Source organism: Entelurus aequoreus, linkage group LG08 (assembly GCF_033978785.1).
Source record: "Entelurus aequoreus isolate RoL-2023_Sb linkage group LG08, RoL_Eaeq_v1.1, whole genome shotgun sequence".
In the NCBI taxonomy this organism is placed as follows: domain Eukaryota; kingdom Metazoa; phylum Chordata; class Actinopteri; order Syngnathiformes; family Syngnathidae; genus Entelurus; species Entelurus aequoreus.
The window spans coordinates 28,933,351-28,954,092 of record NC_084738.1 but is presented as its reverse complement, the minus strand read 5'-3'; the positions used below and the strand labels follow the sequence as shown (position 1 = coordinate 28,954,092).

The 20,742-nt window shown below is 40.3% G+C and overlaps 1 protein-coding gene across 1 annotated transcript in view; it reads right to left on the bottom strand.

Moving 5' to 3' along the window:
• The window catches only part of snx29 (sorting nexin 29), a 344,206-nt gene that overhangs the window by 206,281 nt on the left and 117,183 nt on the right, over nt 1-20,742 (bottom strand). The gene's annotated exons all lie outside the window — the stretch shown is intronic.

The following is a 20,742-nucleotide window of genomic DNA, read 5'->3' as shown; positions in this document are numbered from 1 at the left end:
TGGACGGTATATGATAAACAGTTTCTCTTTTAAGCATAGGTTGCATCTTTTATTACCACTGTTATAAGGTGTGCTGGATGCTAGAATTTGCCATGTTATTGAACATTCAACATTGTTGTCTTTGAGATTCCAAATGTGTTTGCTGAGTTCTGTAGTGTTCCGCAGGCTTTTGCATCTGAAAGAAGCTTTGTGATTGTTCCATCTGGTTTTGAATTCTCCCTCAGTTCACCCTACATATGTGTCGGATGTGTTAATGTCCTTGCGTGTTACCTTTGCTTGGTAAACGACTGATGGTTGTAAGCACCCCCCGTTGAGAGGGCAATCAGGTTTCTTGCGGCAGTTACAGCCTTTGTCTGTTTTGGAGTCGTTCTGCCTGGTGGTGGGCGGCTCCTTTTCAATTGCTTTATTGTGGTTTGAAATGATTTGTAGCTGTAGCTCAATTTAATGTTGTTCTTGTTGAATACTTTTCTTAGGGTGTTGCCTTTGGGGAAGTGTTTGTCGATCAGGGTGAGGAATTTGTGGCCAATATTAGTTGAGACGTTTTTGCTGTATGGGGGGTTGTGCCAGATAATGTTGTTTCGTTTTCTGCTCCTTTTTGGTTGGTTCCCTGGCGTGGGTTCGTAGGTGAGGGTGAAGTTGTATCCGCTTCCATTAAAATCTCCTGAGGATTGAGGAAACCCCTCATGAAACAGGCCTGTAGAGATGAAATAGTCTTGTGATTTTTTTCCCCACACATACATATTACGCTCTACCACGGTATCGAGCACTATTTTTTTTTTTGGATAATCTAATTAAGACATATATTCCGCTCCAAATTCACTTTTGTTGAGCACTGTACGACGATCAAAAATGGAAAAATTCAACATCGACTACTCCACGAAGAACATTCCCATACCCGCGCAGAATGACTACAAGCTAAGGCTCATAGAAACGACGGAACACTTCCTGAGAAGGATGCGGTGGAAAGCACACTTTTTCCTCCACCCTGAAACAAAAGGAGCACAAAAGAAAACTTACGGATTCAAATCCACCAAGAACCCACCCACAGTTGAGGAACTAAAGGATTTTGAGAATGACATGCTCAAAATGATACAATCAGTCAAATTCAAGCCAGTCCGCAACCCACTCCTCACCAAGCTGAAAAATGACACGGAGTGCATCAAGAAAGTAAGCAACCTCATCATAGCTGACGATAAAACCACACATTTCTACAGAATGAACATACAAGAACATAACACTTTACTGGACAGAAGCATCACCAAATCATACAAAAAAGCACAACCCAACACTTTACAGAACATCCACCTGGAAAACAAACGGATCGCGGCTGAACTGGACATCGAGGACAGGGTGGACGCTACAGCCAACAAAGAAGCCTTCATCACATTGAAGGACCACAAACCCAACTTCGCAAATAACCCATCATGCCGACTAATAAACCCAACTAAATCCGAAATAGGAAAAATCAGCAAAACAATCCTGGACAGAATCAACACAAAAAGTACAGACAAAACACCACTCAACCAATGGAGAAATACAGCGGCATTAATCAAATGGTTTAGCAACATCCAAGACAAACAACAGCACAACTTTATCTCCTTCGATGTCGAAGAATTTTACCCTTCCATCACGCAAGACCTACTGACCAAAGCACTAGACTTTGCCTCGGACAACGACTCAATCACAGGCAACGAAAGAAACATCATCATCCACGCAAAGAACTCCATACTCATCCGCAACGGTACACCATGGCAAAAAAAGAACAATTCAACATTCAACGTCACTATGGGGAGTTTCGACGGAGCAGAAACGTGCGAACTTGTTGGGAGTTTCCTCCTCTCCCAGCTCGCTAGCCTCAACCTGAACCTTGGTATTTACCGTGATGACGGACTGGCAGTGTGTCGCGCCTCGCCAAGGAGCAGCGAGAATACCAAGAAGCGTATATGCCAAATCTTCAAAGGGAACGGCCTACGGATCACGATTGAAGCCAACAAGCAAACCGTCAACTTCCTCGACGTCACTTTCAACCTGAGGAATAACAGCTACCAACCATTCACGAAACCCAACACAACACTCTAATACGTGCACCATGACAGCAACCACCCACCCACCACCACAAAAAGAATACCTACCGGAATTAATAAAAGACTATCGATGCTGTCATCTAGCAAAGCTGAATTCGACAAAGCAACCCCCCGTACCAAAAAGCACTTGATGAAAGCGGATACAACTTCACCCTCACCTATGAACCCACGCCAGGGAACCAACCAAAAAGGAGCAGAAAACGAAACAACATTATCTGGTACAACCCCCCCATACAGCAAAAACGTCTCAACTAATATTGGCCACAAATTCCTCACCCTGATCGACAAACACTTCCCCAAAGGCAACACCCTAAGAAAAGTATTCAACAAGAACAACATTAAATTGAGCTACAGCTGCATGAACAACATGCGACAAATCATTTCAAACCACAATAAAGCAATTGAAAAGGAGCCGCCCACCACCAGGCAGAACGACTCCAAAACAGACAAAGGCTGTAACTGCCGCAAGAAACCTAATTGCCCTCTCAACGGGGGGTGCTTACAACCATCAGTCGTTTACCAAGCAAAGGTAACACGCAAGGACATTAACACATCTGACACATATGTAGGATTAACTGAGGGAGAATTCAAAACCAGATGGAACAATCACAAAGCTTCTTTCAGATGCAAAAGCCTGCGGAACACTACAGAACTCAGCAAACACATTTGGAATCTCAAAGACAACAATGTTGAATATTCAATAACATGGCAAATTCTTGCATCCAGCACACCTTACAACAGTGGTAATAAAAGATGCAACCTATGCTTAAAAGAGAAACTGTTTATCATATACCGTCCAGACTTGTCATCCCTCAACAAGCGCAGCGAAATTGTATCAGTATGCCGTCACAGAAGGAAACACCTCCTAGGTAACACATGAGCCAATCACCACGCCTCCACGCCTGCCTGTACCCACCCACTCTGTGCCCTATATAAACCATGGTATGTGAATGCTTCCATTAAAATCTCCTGAGGATTGAGGAAACCCCTCATGAAACAGGCCTGTAGAGATGAAATAGTCTTGTGATTTTTTCCCCACACATACATATATATATATATATATATATATATATATATATATATATATATATATATATATATATATATATATATATATAGTATATATATATATATATATATACATATAAATATATTTATATATATATATATATATATATATATATATATATATATATATATATATATATATATATATATATATATATAAATATATATATATATATATATATATATATATATATATATATATATATATATATATATATATATATATATATATATATATATATATATATATATTAGGGGTGGGGGAAAAAATGTTTTCGAATTCAAATCGCGATCCTCACGTTGTGCGATTCAGAATCGATTCTCATTTTTAAGAAATCTATTTTTTTATTTTTTTAATCAATCCAACAAAACAATACACAGCAATACCATAACAATGCAATCCAATTCCAAAACCAAACCCGACCCAGCAACACTCTGAACTGCAATAAACAGAGCAATTGAGAGGAGACACAAACACGACACAGAACAAACCAAAAGTAGTGAAACAAAAATGAATATTATCAACAACAGTATCAATATTAGTTACAGTTTCAACATAGCAGTGATTAAAAATCCCTCATTGACATTATCATTAGACATTTATATAAAAAAATTTAAAAAAAAAGAACAATAGTGTCACAGTGGCTTACACATCTCATAAGCTTGACAACACACTGTGTCCAATATTTTCACAAAGATAAAATAAGTCATATTTTTGGTTCATTTAATAGTTAAAACAAATTTACATTATTGCAATCAGTTGATAAAACATTGTCCTTTACAATTATAAAAGCTTTTTACAAAAATCTACTACTCTGCTTGCATGTCAGCAGACTGGGGTAGATCCTGCTGAAATCCTATGTATTGAATGAATAGAGAATTGTTTTGAATCGAGAATCGTGTCGAATTGAAAATCATTTACAGAATCGGGTCGACTTCCTTTGTTTTCTCTTTATCGAACTACGCATGTAAATAGATAGATAAAAATGACGTCAAGTCTATATAATCTATATATAAGGTTTATTTTTTGACCTTGTCTGGAAAAAAAAATAGCTGGGATGACTTAAAGATACATATTTAAACAGTGTACATTTTTACAACATAAATCAAAATACTTTAAGAGAGGGTGGGGCGTGGTTTCATTTGCAATCCTGGAATCCAGGATCCAACAGCTTGCAGTCAAACTTAAAAAACTGGTTATAAATGTGACTGCGGAGCAAAATTTGCATACATTTTACACCAAAACATATCCATACGTATTATCTCAACCAGTGGTCACCTAGCTTTTCAAGAGCCTTGGTCTCAGCCAAAAACAAAACAAAAGCAAGATCTACTTCCTGCGTCATATATATATATATATATATATATATATATATATATATATATATATATATATATATAGATCTATATATATATATATATAGATATATATATATATATATATATATATATATATAGATATATATATATATATATAAATATCTATATCTATATATATATAGATATATATATATATATATATCTATATATATATATATACATATATATATATACACAATTTTTTGTTGTTTTTTTTTTTTCAAGACAAAGCTTTTTTTGGAATTGAGCCTAGGGCCAATGAAAAACTAGTCTTGGGCCACAAAGGATCCCTGTGCTACGCTTTGGGTACCCCAGCTGTAGAAGCTAACTGTTTATGGCCACTATAGTCTTAATGCCGTAGTATATTTGTTCATCCTATGGTCATAGGTAATGCAAGTCAGCTTACATTAGCGCCGGAAGTAGTAAAATCAGCTGTTCATCTGGCGGGTTTTTCCTGTGTGATTAAAGAGGGGATAAACAAGGAAGTCTGCCACCTTGTTTTATTATATATTACTGCCTTTGCACATGTCAATGTTTACTTTTGTAAACAATAAATCAACACAAAATCAGTACTTTGGAGCAATGTTCACTGAGTCCAGTATCTGACTTGTTAGCTTCCCGTCACAGATGAGCAATGATGGTCGTGGACTCGTGGTTAAGGGAAGAGTTGTTTGATGTTGGATGCTAGAAAATGTCCGATGCGTTGCAACAGTCAGCCTTAATGCATTGTTGCAGCTCGATGATTTTTTTGTGCATGTCGTGTCATGTGCGTTTGCGAGACGAGCGGTTGTAGTGTGCAGCCGCGCTCAGGAGGTGTACCTGCGGTGTCGAAAGTGGTGGATGTGAGGCGGAAGAGAGAGAGGCAAGGCGTGTGGGCGGCAGTGTTCAGGGGTTCAAATGCATGTCTTTTTGCAGGCCTGTTGGCCACTCTCCAGGGGGGGTGTCACTGATGTCATATTAATAAAAAAAATAAAAATTCTAATATTTTCGTGATCTACCGGCAGGGTCCCAAAGATGGTGACCCCTGATATAGACCACAAGGAAGTGTTTTAAATCATAGGTCTCCTTTAAAGAGGATTATATTATGCAAAACCATTTTTTTATTACCTATTTATACATGTTTTTTGTATTTGGGATCTGCATAAGTCCAGAAAATGTTAAATCATACCATAGAGGCATTGCTGAGATATTTATAAAACAGTCTTGCCTTCCATCATACTTCCTCCAAACGAGCTGTTTGGAAGATGGCAGGGTGTACTGACACTGCAGCTACTGGTTCTCTGTATTGGTGCATTTTAATCTGTCTTGAATGTGTGCTGCTGTATGATTGTGATTGTGTAAATGGTCTCAGAACTTCCTACAGGTACAGTACTTCATCCAAAACAAAACAGATAAACTGGAACTACGGTTGGTGAGCAAAACCAGGCTTCGAGACAGTTGTGCCATTATCATCACAGAATTGCGGCTACATCCGCTCACCCCGACTTAACTGTTCAGCTAACAGGCCGCACCCTGCACCGCTTTGATCGCATCAAAGACAAGGGTAAGACCAGAGGGGGAGGGCTGTGCATCTACACACTGGATAACTGGAGCACAAACTGTACAATTTTCGACACCCACTTCTGTTCGGGTCAAGAATCCATCTAAGTAACATGCAAACCATGCCATACCATCCCAACTTTATTTATAAAGCCCTTTAAAAACAACCACAGTTAAAAAACAAAGGGCTGTACACCACAAACCAAACCATATGAAAACAGAAAACTACAGGCAAAGGACAGACTAAAACATCATTTAAAACAGAGGTAAAATATATTTTAAAAATCTGATAAACATTATCTTAGGAACAATCAGTCAGATAAAAGGTTAAAAACAGTTAAAAGTCTCATGCTGGGTTAAAAGCCAGTGAGTTAAAATGGGTTTTAAAAAGGGTTTACAAAGTAGCCAAATAAGGGGACTGTCTCACTTGGAGGGGAAGATCATTCCAAACCCTTCTACCCACCCAAAGACGTCCCTGCTGTAATTCTAACAGCTGTTTACATACCACCCCAAGCTAACGTTAGCTTAGTTCTCCCCATACTGTGTGATGCTATCAATAAGCAGATACAGGCTCATTTTTAAAAAGCCTGCCTCAAGAATGTGCTTTCCAGATTTGTGCAATACGTACAGTGCCCGACTCAAGTTGAGAATACCTTGGATCTGGTTTATTCTAATCTGAAGCGAGCCTAAAAGACTGTTGATGTCCCCCACCTGAGCACTTCTGACCACCTCGCCCTGCTCCTTGTTCCTGCCTACACCACCCTCCAGAAGAGGAGCAAACCTATGACCAGAACTGTTAAGACGTGGCCAGAGGGGGCACTCTTCCAGCTGCAAGGCCGAAACATGGTCAGTGTTCGACCATGGAGCTACAGGAGAGGACAGATGCTATGCTGTCTTATATTAGACACTGTACACTGTGGATAAGCAGATCCAGGTTTATCCTAACCAAAAACCGTGGATGACCTCAGAGGTCAAGGCACTTTCTGCCTTCCACTCGGGGGACAGACAGCAATACAGCAGGGTGAGATCTGACCACAGGAGAGGCATCAATGCCGCAAAAGTGGGGAAAGGAGGAAAAGTAGAGGCACACCTGAACAACAAAGACTCGCAGCGGGTCTGGCAAAGAATTCAACACCTGACGAGCTACAAAAGAAACTCAATCAGTTCTTTGCCTGTTTCAAGTCATCCAGACAAGCCACACTCCAGATGCCCTTCCTACCTTCTAGTCCTCAACTGCTCACCCTCCAAGAACAGCAGGTGAGGCAGACACTAAATTGTCTATATTTTTCACAATTACAAAGTATATGTAATAAAAAATGTTACCAGCCCGAATAAAGTGATTGTTGTTCATGTCGGTCACTAACCCTGTGTCGCCCACATGTACGGAGTTCAAGAGAAGCAACGAACAAATTGCAGTCATGTTGTTATGATAGAATATACATTCAACGACAGCTAGCGCTATGTATCCAAATGTTCTAATATTAGCTAACAACAAATGTTAGAATAATTATATATAAGTTATCACACAACTCTTTTCTTGCAAAGGCACATAACTTGTTATCTCCCACTGCAAGTTAGGAGTTGCCTCGCCGCAGCTGTTTGTTTTTCAGCCTGCTAATAGCCAAGGACGGACCTCAAGTACCTCAACACAGACAAAGCAGAAAAAGGGCGAAATCATGAGGCTCAGCACATTTCCATTCTGAATAATCACGTATTGTGTCTACTGGAGCTGCTTGCATAAAATGTGACCCCTCCCTTTAGAAGCAGCCTCAGCGATGTAACTAGGGAACTCCTGATTAAAATGGGGGGCGCGGAGGCTGTATCTCAGAGCGTGGTGGGAGACTGTAACTGAGTGTGCAGCTCCATACGTTCTCCACATGAGCAAAATTGAAATCTGTCTCTGCTTGATTCCTTGCTTCTTGTTCTGTTTAATAGATAGTTCGGTGCTTAAACCTGACAACAACTAAAACTAATGTGCGTGCATGTGTTACGTATGTAATTCTGTCATTACGTACGAGAAGCCGTAAGAGGGCTGTATATACTGTTTAAAATATAGTGGAAAGTGGGCGCCCTCTAGGCATCTTTGTAAATGTTGCAGACAGAGACTTTACCTATTATTTTTTTAATTGTAATTTAACTCTTGTCGGTGCACACAAATACTCAATAAAGGATTTAAGAAATTGTCAAAGTTCAAGGGCTGATTGTTCAGTAGCATAATTTCCATCATGTAATCATAGATCGCTTTAGGGGTTGACCCAGACGAACTTTTTGCACTTAAGCACATGGGACAACAGGAACAAGTCCCGGGGCCTTTCTTTGTGGCTGGCCTTGTGTTTAGCAGCAGACGTCTAAAGCTGTAAATGTAAGCGTTTCAGGTGGTTGATAAGGTGTTGAAGCTCGATGGGTTTTTTTTCCTCCTTGCTGAATGTTTGCAGAACATGTGTCGCAAATAGCACGCAAAAAGTCCCACACAATCGATGACATGTTTATTTACGATGAGCTCGGGGGGAGTTTACGACAGGCTTAGAGCACCTGTTTGATTTGTTTACCACAACACACCTACAGCGCAGAACGGGCAATCTCACCTCATTGGGGCGTTTTTTGTTGTTGTTTTTTTTTAATATAAATGTTTGAACTTGTTACATTTTTGATATAATCACTCGTCTTTATTTTTTTAAATAGCCATCATTAAGAAATAATTAACTGATTCATTAAAAACCTGCTCTGATTTCCTCTTCTCTCTGAGAGGAATCAAGCGTTAGTTTGCCGAAAACCACTTTATGATCCTGCACATACTTGGTGACATTGCACTGCTCTTTTCCTGTTAATCTAATTGCTGTGTCTAATAACTTGAGGTCCAAACAGAGCTTCTATATGCAAATGAGTAATCAAGCAACCGTCTATGTCCATTCATGGCTTAAAATGGGGGTGGAAATGAGGCACGTGCAAGCGGGTGAGACGTCTTGATGACGCAGGTTTGCAACGTAGAGCCATGCATGTGGACAGATTTGAATCTGATGGACAAAAAAAGAGGTTTAATATTCCTGCCTGAATCTTCAGTGAGGTGCATCAGTGGCTTGGTCTTGGTGTTTTGCACTCGCACTCCAAAAGGTTCCAAATGAAAAGACTCCAAACATAAGTGGATAGGTATCAGTGCGTGACTCTAAATCAGGGGTCACCAACCTTTTTGAACCCAAGGGCTACTTCTTGGGTACTGATTATTGCGAAGGGCTACCAGTTTGATACACACTTAAATAAATTGCCAGAAATAGCCAATTTGCTCAATTTACCTTTAACTCTATGTTATTATTAATAAGTAATGATATTTATCTTTGTGGAAACACTGATCATCTTAATGATTTCTCACAATAAATATATATAGAAACAGATAAATATCAATATGCAACACTTTATTTTTATATTTTCTCTAAGTGCACATTTTTCATATTGAACATTTTCAAATGATCACTTCTTAAACAGTCTTGTGAAATCACAATATCCCATTTTAACTAGCTAGCCACTGAAATTTTTTAACAAATCATGAATTACTTTGCACCATGTTTGTACAAATAATAACTCATGTAAAATACAAAGGTCAACTCTCCAATTTTTAAATAAATAATGTCACACTTTGAACTGGACACCAAATCTGTTATCTGTTTCTTTGTCAGTTAGTGGGAAGCCTGGCATTGCATGCTGTTAACTAGTGTGTTGTACTCTGGTGTGTAACTTGACACTGCAACTCTGAGTGAGTCTTGCAGATGTGCATCAGTGAGGCGTGTTCTGTGTTTGTTCTTGATAAAGTTCATGTCAGAAAAGGCTGATTCACAAAGATAAGTTGAACCAAACAGGCTTGCAACCTTCATAGCTGCTGCGCATACACCACTGTACTTTTCTGTGTCAACAAGGCACCAAAAGTTTGGTGCAGCCTGGTGGGCTTTGAGGTGGAGGTCATTTTGCAGTGTTACAATTTCAATCTCCACCTGTTCAGCATCCAGGCTGAATGTTGTTGCACTTAACTGCTCAGCAATGCATGATATGTCCACGTTCATGAAAGGATTACAAATGAACGACACACATGGCTCAAGTTGATCCAGGTCACAAAACCTGTTCTCAAACTCTTGCCCAACTCTGTTTATGACCTGAGAGTACTTTTCTGCAACTTTGTCAAAAGCCTCAGATGCAGAAGCATTGTCTTTCAGCACCATCTGCACAGAGGGAAAGTGCAGCACTTTTTTTCTCTGTAAATGTACAGAGAACAGGTTCATCTTAGTTTTAAATGCATTTAAAGCACTTATCATATCGGCGACAGTTTTACCTTTGCCTTGCAGCTCACAGTTCAAACTGTTCAGTTTTCCAGTAATGTCCGTTAAAAATGCAAGGTCAAGTATCCACTCAGTGTCCTCCAGCAGCACGGTGTCCTCACCTCTGGACTGCATGAACTCTTTGATTTCACCCAAAAGTGACAAAAAACTTTGCAAAATTCGTCCCCTGCTGAGCCATCGGATTTCTGTGTGTAGTAGCAGGTCACCATATTCAGCTGACAGCTCCTCCAAAAGTACCTTGAATGTTCTGTGCTGTTTAGCTCTGGAGCGGATGCTGTTTATGATCTTTACGACGGGAGTCCATTACGTGCTCAAAGCAGATCACTTTTGCACATAAGGCCTGCTGGTGTATGATGCAGTGGTACTGCAGAAAGTTTGGGAACTCTGGGTCAGCTTTACAGTGAGCAACGGATCCTGTGTGTCGGCCGATCATGGCAGGAGCCCCATCCGTAGTCACTGATACCAGCTTTTCCAGCGGCACCTTTTTTTCCACCAAAAACTCCTTCACTGCGTTATAAATGTCAACTCCCCTCGTAGTTGTCTTCAGGGGCAGTAGTGTCAGAAGTTCTTCTTTTGTGGAGAAATCATCAAACACCATCCGGATAAAGACCATCAGCTGCGCCGTACTGCTGCGGTCCACCGACTCGTCACACTGGATGCTGAACCACCGGCACCTCGCCAAATCACGATCTAGCTCAGGGGTGGGCAATTAATTTTCACCGGGGGCCGCATAAGCAACCCGAGCACTGCTGGAGGGCCACACGACAATATTTCAATTAAATTTTGCTCAATATTATTTTTGATATACCGTAAGATAAATAATAACGATGATAATAATAATAATAATTAATAATAATAATAATAATTTAATTTAACCTAACTTAACTTTATACAAAAGCAGATTGCTTTTGATGGTCACTTTATCCTGCATTATCCAACATTTTTCCCCATCAGATTTGGACAACCATCTGTTGTTAAAAATAGTTTTTAATCATATTTATTTTATATTGTTTTTATATTGGTTTTATATGTAATTGTTTTTTCTTTTTATTCAGTCATTGGTGGAGCTAAGGATAATATTTGAATATTGTTTGTAATATTGTTGTGCAGCACTTTGGAAACATTTTGTTGTTTAAATGTGCTATATAAATAAAGTGGATTGGATTGTCACACCTGCCAGCTTGTCCCAACACGCATTTACCTCTGTGAACAAGTCATTACCTGTGGTTGTCTCTTTAATTGACTGCATCAGAGCTCTCATCCAAAGTTAGCGAAAAACAGTCCTGTCTCCGGGCATTATCAGCGCAACAAAGTCCAATAAGCACTCCTTAATAAACTCTCCGTCAGAAAACGCCTTACTTTTTCTAGCGCTTTTGTGAGAAATGACGAAACTTGTCCTGACGGCTGCATCTCTGGGGGTGTGAAATATGGCACAAAGTCCTTGTTGGGTTTGCAGTTTTACCATCAACGCATCAGCCTCCCTTGCGCGCGCTTCATCAGACACATTCCGGTATTTTCCCTCGTGTTTCTTCGTGTAGTGGCGATTAAAATGATATTTAAACACAGCAACCTGTGTACCACACATTAAGCACACGGCTTTACCATTAATTTATTTAAAGAAATACTTGGCAGTCCACGTCTTGTTGGAAACATGCCATTCCTCATCAACTTTTCTTTTTTTAGCGTCTCATCACTTGTCTCTATGCACCTTCACTCACAGGTTCCCTCCGGACATACGGCATAAATAACACATTTCAAAATAAAAGCAGCACAGTTGTATTGCGCGCAGGACATAGATGTTTTTTAAACTTTATTTTGTAATTTGTAATTGCGCCGTTCAATTCACTCACAATCGCACACGCGCATACGTCCACACGGAAGTAATACAAATAACGCTTTTCAAAACAAAAGCAGCACCGTTGTATTGCACACTCGACATAGATACTTTTTTAAATTTATTTTGTAATTTATGATTGGCCTCACGCGGGCCGGACAGGGATGCGCAAAGGGCCGGATGCGGCCCGCGGGCCGTACAATGCCCAGGTCTGGTCTAGCTGATCGGTCAAGTTCCCAGACATCGCCAACACTCTTCTTACCATTGTAGTTGCCCCGAGTTGAACATCGGAGAGGACTGGAGAGTACATCGGTTCCATACTTCTCGTCTTCAGCACAGTTTTAGCAATTATTATCATTGCTTCTTTGACAACCTCCCCGTCTGTAAATGCCTTCTTTTTCTTCATCAAGAATTGCGCAGCTCTAAACGAGGCTTCGGTTGCTTTTTGGGAGTTTTTAACCAGTCTAGTGAAAAAAGACTGCTGTTTGCACAAAGCTGCCTTTAACTCGCGGGCTTTTTCTGCACGCAGTGCACTGCCTGGTGGGTAGTTAGCATGGTAGCTTGTGTGACACGTAGTGAAATGTCTCTCCACATTGTGCCGCTTTGCTATTGCCACAGTTGCCCCGCAAATTAAACACACACAGGATCCTTTCACAGTGGTAAAAAAAAACTCTACCTCCCATTCGTCGTGAAAAGGATATGTTTTCTTTCTTTTTTCTGACATTTTTTGGGGTAACTCTTCTCATATTCGCTGCGTTAGCTTGTTTGTAAGAGCGCAACAAACGCTACGTTTTGGTCATGCGCACAATACTGACCTTTGAACTATACTAGGTCAGAGTTCATTTATATTAAACACAAAACACTTTACATTTTAAGTGTTTGTATATATATATATATATATATATATATATATATATATATATATATATATATATATATATATATATATATATATATATATATATATATATATATATATATATATATATATATATTGTCATTTGTAAGTTACATGTAAGTGTGATTTAAACAATAATAGCTAAATAAATATATATATATATATATATATATATAAAAATGGGTATTTCTGTCTGTCATTCCGTCGTACATTTTTTTTCCTTTTACGGAAGGTTTTTTGTAGAGAATAAATGATGAAAAAAACACTTAATTGAACGGTTTAAAAGAGGAGAAAACACGAAAAAAATGAAAATTAAATTTTGAATCATAGTTTATCTTCAATTTCGACTCTTTAAAATTCAAAATTCAACCGAAAAAAAGAAGACAAAAACTAGCTAATTCGAATCTTTTTGAAAAAATTCAAAAAAGAATTTATGGAACATCATTAGTAATTTTTCCTGATTAAGATTAATTTTAGAATTTTGATGACATGTTTTAAATAGGTTAAAATCCAATCTGCACTTTGTTAGAATAATAAGAATTAAAGTAAGAATTACAATTTATTTATTATTATTTACAATAAAAAAAAATGTTTTACTTGAACATTGATTTAAATTGTCAGGAAAGAAGAGGAAGGAATTTAAAAGGTAAACATGTATATGTGTTTAAAAATCCTAAAATCATTTTTAAGGTTGTATTTTTTCTCTAAAATTGTCTTTCTGACAGTTATAAGAAGCAAAGTAAAAAAAAAAATGGGAGCGACGCCGCAATCAGCTTGAGGTGCGTGGAGCGCGCAGCTGTGGACAGTGCAATCACCCTCTCGGACCGTATAAAAGGGCGAGAGACGTGAACATCAAGGGAGGAGACGGAGAAAGACGGCGGACGGGAGGAATCCATCCTCTGCTGCCACGCAAACGACGGCAACGTGCTGCTGAAAAGCAGACGGCGAACGGAAGGAAACCATTCGTGTGCTCACGTGAGAAAAAAGGCAGCTGCTGTAAAGCAGCAAAAGACTCTGTGATTGAAATAATAAAGAAGTCTAAACCATCTGACAATGTCTTCCCTGGATCGTCCTGAGAACCCGCGCGACAGTTAGGACTGTCACACTAGTAAATAAATAAAATTTAAAAAATAGAGGCAGCTCACTGGTAAGTGCTGCTATTTGAGCTATTTTTAGAACCGGCCGGCGGGCAACTCATCTGGTCCTTGCGGGCGACCTGGTGCTCGCGGGCACCGCGTTGGTGACTCCTGCTCTAAATATTTATATCTAACTCCCAGCAGTGCAGTGCACCAAAAAGCAAAAAAACAACAAAAAACCTAATAATAAAGCAAAGACCCATCACTCAAAACAGATTACTTCTACGTTTGTGCAATAAATCACACATGATGAATTTTGTGGGTTGAGAAGAACCTCTTAAGGAGCACTCTAACATAAATGTATTGCTAACATTTGTACAGGAGACCCAAAATAAATAGTATGTTATTGATGTTTTTCTGTGTAGGGTTATCGTTTTATTATCAGGCCAAGTTTACCACTCATTAACCTGAAATTAACATGTATTAGCTGCAGTTAATTTTCATTATTGCAATGCAGGGACAGCAATCGAAAGTTATGGTTTGTGTGATGGTTATAGTAGGGCGATCTTCGATTCAAGATATTCCTAATCTAATCTGATTCATTGGATTGATCGAGGGAACATATTTTTTGTTTTGTTTTAAGAGCACAGATAAAGTGGAAGCTAACAAATTAACAGATTTCATTTGCGACTTTTTCCACTGAAAGAAACTAAACCATTCAGATAAACATTTAAACACGGTAGACATTAGATAGTTTAGTGAGGTCCTTGGATCCAGCTCAAACTTGACTAGCTAGAGCAGGGCTGACCAAAGTGGGGCCCACTGGAGGCCAAATTTAGCCCACCAAAGTGTGGCTTCCCAAATGTAATACCGACAGTAATGCCTCGTTTAACACTGTTAATGGGGGTGACCGTGGTAGTAAATTATTAATTATATATCCAATATTTTCATAGCTACTGTAGAGCATACAAAACCGGTTTAATACTTTCTAAATACAGTTTTAATTTATATGTTTGGTTCTTTTAGCCATTGTTATGCTTGAAAATGCTAAATTTAGGCCAAAAATATGTCAAATATGCTGGGAAAAAAATCAGAAATAGGATGAAGCTGCAAACTTTGAAATGCAATTATGATGCCGAGAGATGACTTTTTTCGTACTGACCTGTGACAATTATTGATGGGATGGTTATCAAGGCTAACCAATCGTCATCTATCAATTATTTCGATGTCCAGTACCTTATATATGGCGGTATGGGGCTAAACTCCACACTCATGGTGCTACTGCATACCCAAAATCTGTTTGGCCGGCCGTGGCCCATTGAGAGATTTTTACCTCAGCCTTTTGGAGGCAACAAGCTTTTTGCAGGCCAACCTGTGAAAGAGCTCTGTGAGTACCTCTGCAGTCTCCACATTGTGCATTTCCAATGTACAGCGAGTCCCACTAGGGGCGACCGAGGTGTATGGTGGCACCGCAAGCTCCAATCCCCCATCTCGGAATATTCTCCCAACACAACAGCTATAAGTAAGTACTGGACTCAACTCACCTCCCTCCCACGCAAGGACGAGGGAGGTTCAATGTCCGACGAGTCGACTTTGAGGTTGATAGTTGAATTCGACTTCTTCGAATCGAATCTTTGAATATTCTAAGACAATTAGCGTTATTTTTTTCATAACACGGTAAGTCAGACTGACCTTTTGAGTAAAGACCTCCTGCTGGTTCCAAACTGTTGACAAGCTCAATTTTAGTTATATCATGGCTACTCTGAGGACGTGAACTAAGGTCTCCGAGAGGAGCAGTCGCATTTTCTTTCGCTTCCACTGTGGAATCCAAACAAAGGTTCGTATGATTCCACACTTCCTCCTTTTTCTATTGTGGATCACGGATTTGTATTTTAAACCACCACGGATATTATACCCTCTTGAAAATGAGAGTCAGGAACGCGAAAAGGGCGATCACTCCGATTTCTACCTCCTCTGTAATTCTTCGGCAAAGCACTTTGGCTTCGGAGGTAACGTGATTACCTCGTGCCTGACAGCGGATCGAAACAGAAGAAACAAGTCCCTGACTGGAAGGATAGACCGAAGATCAACAATTCTACTATTACTTCTACTCTCAGGAGACACTGAACTAAACCCTGGACCAGTAACCACCCGGTTAATGTTGTCCCGCCTGGCGAAGCCTAGCAATGCTGTTGCTAACGACGCCAAGGAAGCTAATTTAGCTACGGGACCTCGTCGGAGCTTTCTTAAAAACATTAGCTCTCCACCTACGGCAGCCCTTACTTGCTCATCACAACCCGAGCTCACCTGCGTTCCAGCGGTTGGCGGCTCGACGGAGGACTTCACCCCGATCATCGATGCGGTCGGCGGGTCGGCGGGTCGGGGGCTCGGAGGCGGAGGAGACGGCCCAGACACCGGTGAAGACAGCGGCTCGGCGGCGGACAGTGAGGTGGCTGTCGACAACAACACCCCGGTCTCCAGTAGACACGGCAGAGCGGAGGTCCTTGCAGCCTCTCCCTGGTCCCTGATGGTCGGAACCGCGGCACCTGGACCCGCGGCTTACACAGGATTCAGGGGTTTCTTTGTCCATCCCTGGTCTTTGTTCTCAGCCTCACCAAAGCCCGCGAAAACAACCCAACCCCCCCCCCCCCCCCCACCTTCCCCCCCTGTCCAACTACGCCCTTAACCAAAGCCCGCAAAAACAACCCCCACCCCCACTACGCCCCCCTACCTGGCACCCCCTCTCCAACTCCGCCCCTCCCCCATCACCTGGCTGATGAACAATGGGCCTCTCTCCCCCTCCTCCCCAAGCCTCTCCATCCAAAGAGTGAACTGGACTGCTCTTCAACTTCAATAACAACCAACATGGCCATCCCTCCTTTTTTCGGATATTACCACTACACAGCAAACTCTGATGCTCTTTTTGGTTCCAGTGGACTACACATCATCCACCTTAATGTGAACAGCCTCTCTGGAACCAAACTCGACCAAATCAGAGAAATGTTCCACAACAAAAAGGTAAAAATCCTGTGTTTCTCTGAAACCAAATTAGATCAAAGTGTTCTGTCTCAGAGATAGAGATAGAAAACTTCTCGGTTATCAGAAAGGACAGGAATAAACATGGTGGTGTGTTTGTATGTATATTCACCAGGATATAAAATACATAACTCGCACTGATCTCAACCACAATGCCCTTGAATCTGTGTGGGCGGAAATCAAATTTAAAAACGCTAAGCCGGTACTGATAGGGACTGTATACAGACCCCCTATTCAGAGTGATTTATATGGTGCTCTCGAGGAGTGCTTGGCTGGGGTAGACAACGTGGAGAAAATTATAACTGGAGATCTGAACACAGATATTCAACGCAGAGATGCACCTGTTTTCAGATCCTACAGCAAGCTTTGTAATCTGCACGGTCTTTCCCAGCTAATAACACAACCCACAAGTGTGTGTGATTCCACCCAATCAACCATAGATCTCATTCTCACATCAGACCGGCCTAAAATAAAAAATAGTGGGGTCATGATCTGTGGCCTTAGCGACCACTATCTAACCTTCTGCACCCGCAAAATAGCTAAACCCAGAGCCAACGGCCACATAACAGCTCAATCCAGATCCTTAAAACATACACTAGTGATAATTTCAACCTAAAATTAGGTGAGTGGGACTGGTCCCCTGTGCTCACGAGCAACTTGGTCGATGATGCTTGGGATCGCTTTAAAACAGTGTTCCTAGCGATACTATATGATATGGCTCCCATGAGAACAGTCAGGATCAAAGCCCGCTCTGAACAATGGATGAATCCAGACCTATTAGCTGCCATAAAAGATAGAGACAAAAAATACTCCCAATACCAAAAGTGTAAAACCGAAGTAGATAAACAACCCAATAATAACCTCAAATCACTCCTTTCAACACTCAAAAAGCAATGCAATAGATTAAGAAATAAGTCAACCAACCTGACTAAATCCTTAAAAAAATTTACATTAACGACAAAATAAGAGGAAAACACAAATAAGCCACGTGAGCTCTGGAAAATCTTCAACAACCAGCTTCCTGGCTGCAGCCAGAAACTTAAAACCAGACTCACCAACATCAACATCAAGGAGGGTAACTCCCTCATTACAGACAAAATGGAGGTAGTAAGCAGACTTAACACCTTTTTCACCAGCATAGCCACAACTCTAGTCAACAAGCTGTACCACCACTCTGGTCGCTTTGGTGTAGAACACATTAAAGCCTTCTACAGAAAGCTAGGAGTATCCAACAACGATTGCAAATTAGAAATGGTCTTAGCTGACGAGGTGCTTAAAAAATTGAGCGTGCTCCACCCAAATAAGGCACCGGCCTTGACAATATCCCCTCCAGATTCCTCAGGGACTCTGCCACCATCATTTCCCCAATCATCACACACATAATAAACCTCTCAATTACACAAGGCCAAGTACCAAAAGATTTCAAGATAGCAAGAGTAACTCCCCTCTTTAAAAAAGGAAGCAAATTAGAACCTGGCTACTACCGACCTGTTTCTATTCTCAGTTCCATTTCGAAAGTAATGGAAAAAATAATTTATGAACAGGTCGATAGTTACCTTGCCACTAAAAAACAAAAAACTAATGTACTAATTCCAATCCGGCTTCAGAACTAACCACTCCACTGACACATGCCACATGACCACATCAAACATGAGGTGGACGCGGGCAAATACTGCGGCATGGTCATGCTGGACCTTCAGAAGGCCTTTGACACCGTTAACCACGCTATACTGTTGGATAAGGTCAGAGCAATCGGATTTGATAAAACCTCATCAGGCTGGATACAATCTTACTTGGAGGGGAGGAAACAGGTGGTAGAGGTAAACGGCACCGTGTCCCCCCCTCTCAGTAAGCTGTGGAGTCCCCCAAGGCAGTATATTAGGGCCTTTACTGTTCCTAATATACATAAACGACATGTCATCAGCATGCGACTGTGAATTGTTCCTGTTTGCGAACGACTCAGCCCTGCTGGTATCCGGCAAGGACAAGTCACAGGTGGAGAAAATCCTCAGTGCTGAACTCTGTAGAATTTGCACCTGGCTTGCTGACAACGAGCAATCCATACACTTGGGTAAAACGGAATCCATCCTATTTGGGTCCCACATCAACCTTAAGAAAGTCAGTGACTTCACTATAAAAGTGGGTGACATTGTTATCACCAGGAAAGATGAGGTCACCTACCTACATACTTGCCAACCCTCCCGTTTTTAGCGGGAGAATCCCGATATTCAGCGCCTCTCCCGACAACCTCCCGACAGAGATTTTCTCCCGACAAACTCCCGGTATTCAGCCGGAGCTGGAGGCCACGCCCCCCAAAAAAAAAGTCTGCCGCAGCTGCGATTGGACCTGACCAGCCTCCGGGTACAAGTACTGGAGTACCAATTGCTTGCCAGGGAAGATCTTCCCCAGGAAGCAAGGATTGACCGGTTTTAGTTAAGTCTTTATTTGAAGGGACAATGTACAGAAACATTAAGCTCAAAGACAGATATGTTCTGTACCAGATTATAGCTAAATAGCTAATTTCCATCTGCAGTCCCTGGCTACCTAAATTAAAGGGATACAAAAATCATGCAATAAAATTATGACAATAAAATCATACACAAGTATTAAGAAAAAAGTCATAAAATGCCCTTTCATGGACACATACTTAATATACATTACAACCACACCTTATTTACATCATCACACAAAGACAATACATGCTTTTGTTCACATCTGTCATCATTTGTAAAAACAACCATGATTTTAACAGACACACCTCACAATTTACAATAAAAAATGCTCTCATGGATAAATATAATACACATTAGGTTGATGTGTCAAACATAATGCCCATCTTAGTGACCGTGTGAGCAGCTTTGATTGCTCCAAAGCCACTTTTTAACTTCAATTGTGAATGAAGAGTAATCTGTTAGACTTTTCAAGTTTGTTGTGAGGTCGTTCCATTCCTTTATATGAAAAGGCTGATTGTGCAAAAGAGGTTTTACATCTGGGTACGCTACACTGCCCCCTGGTGGAGGCTCGTGTGTTTCTAGTTGTCACAGCAGATGTAAACTGGACAAAGTTTTGGGCCATGCTAGGGAGAGATGGAAGATTCCATACTCTCGTGCATTTGATGAAAGCACTTTTGTGCGTGCCACACAGCAATGCATCATCAGAGAGGGTGTTCAGCATGGTTAGAAAAATAGTGACAGAGAATAGAAAGAGGATGGCCAATGCAACCCTTAACAAAGCATTGTACTTTCAAGTACAACAATGGGTAGATGAGTGTTGTGTGTGTGTGTGTGTATATGTGTAAATAAATGAACACTAAAATTCAAGTATTTATTTTATTTATATATATAATAAAATAAATATATATATATATATATATATATATATATATATATATATATATATATATATATATATATATATATATATATATATATATATATATATATAACTAGAATTCACTGAAAGTCAAGTATTTATTGATATATATATATATATATATATATATATATATATATATATATATATA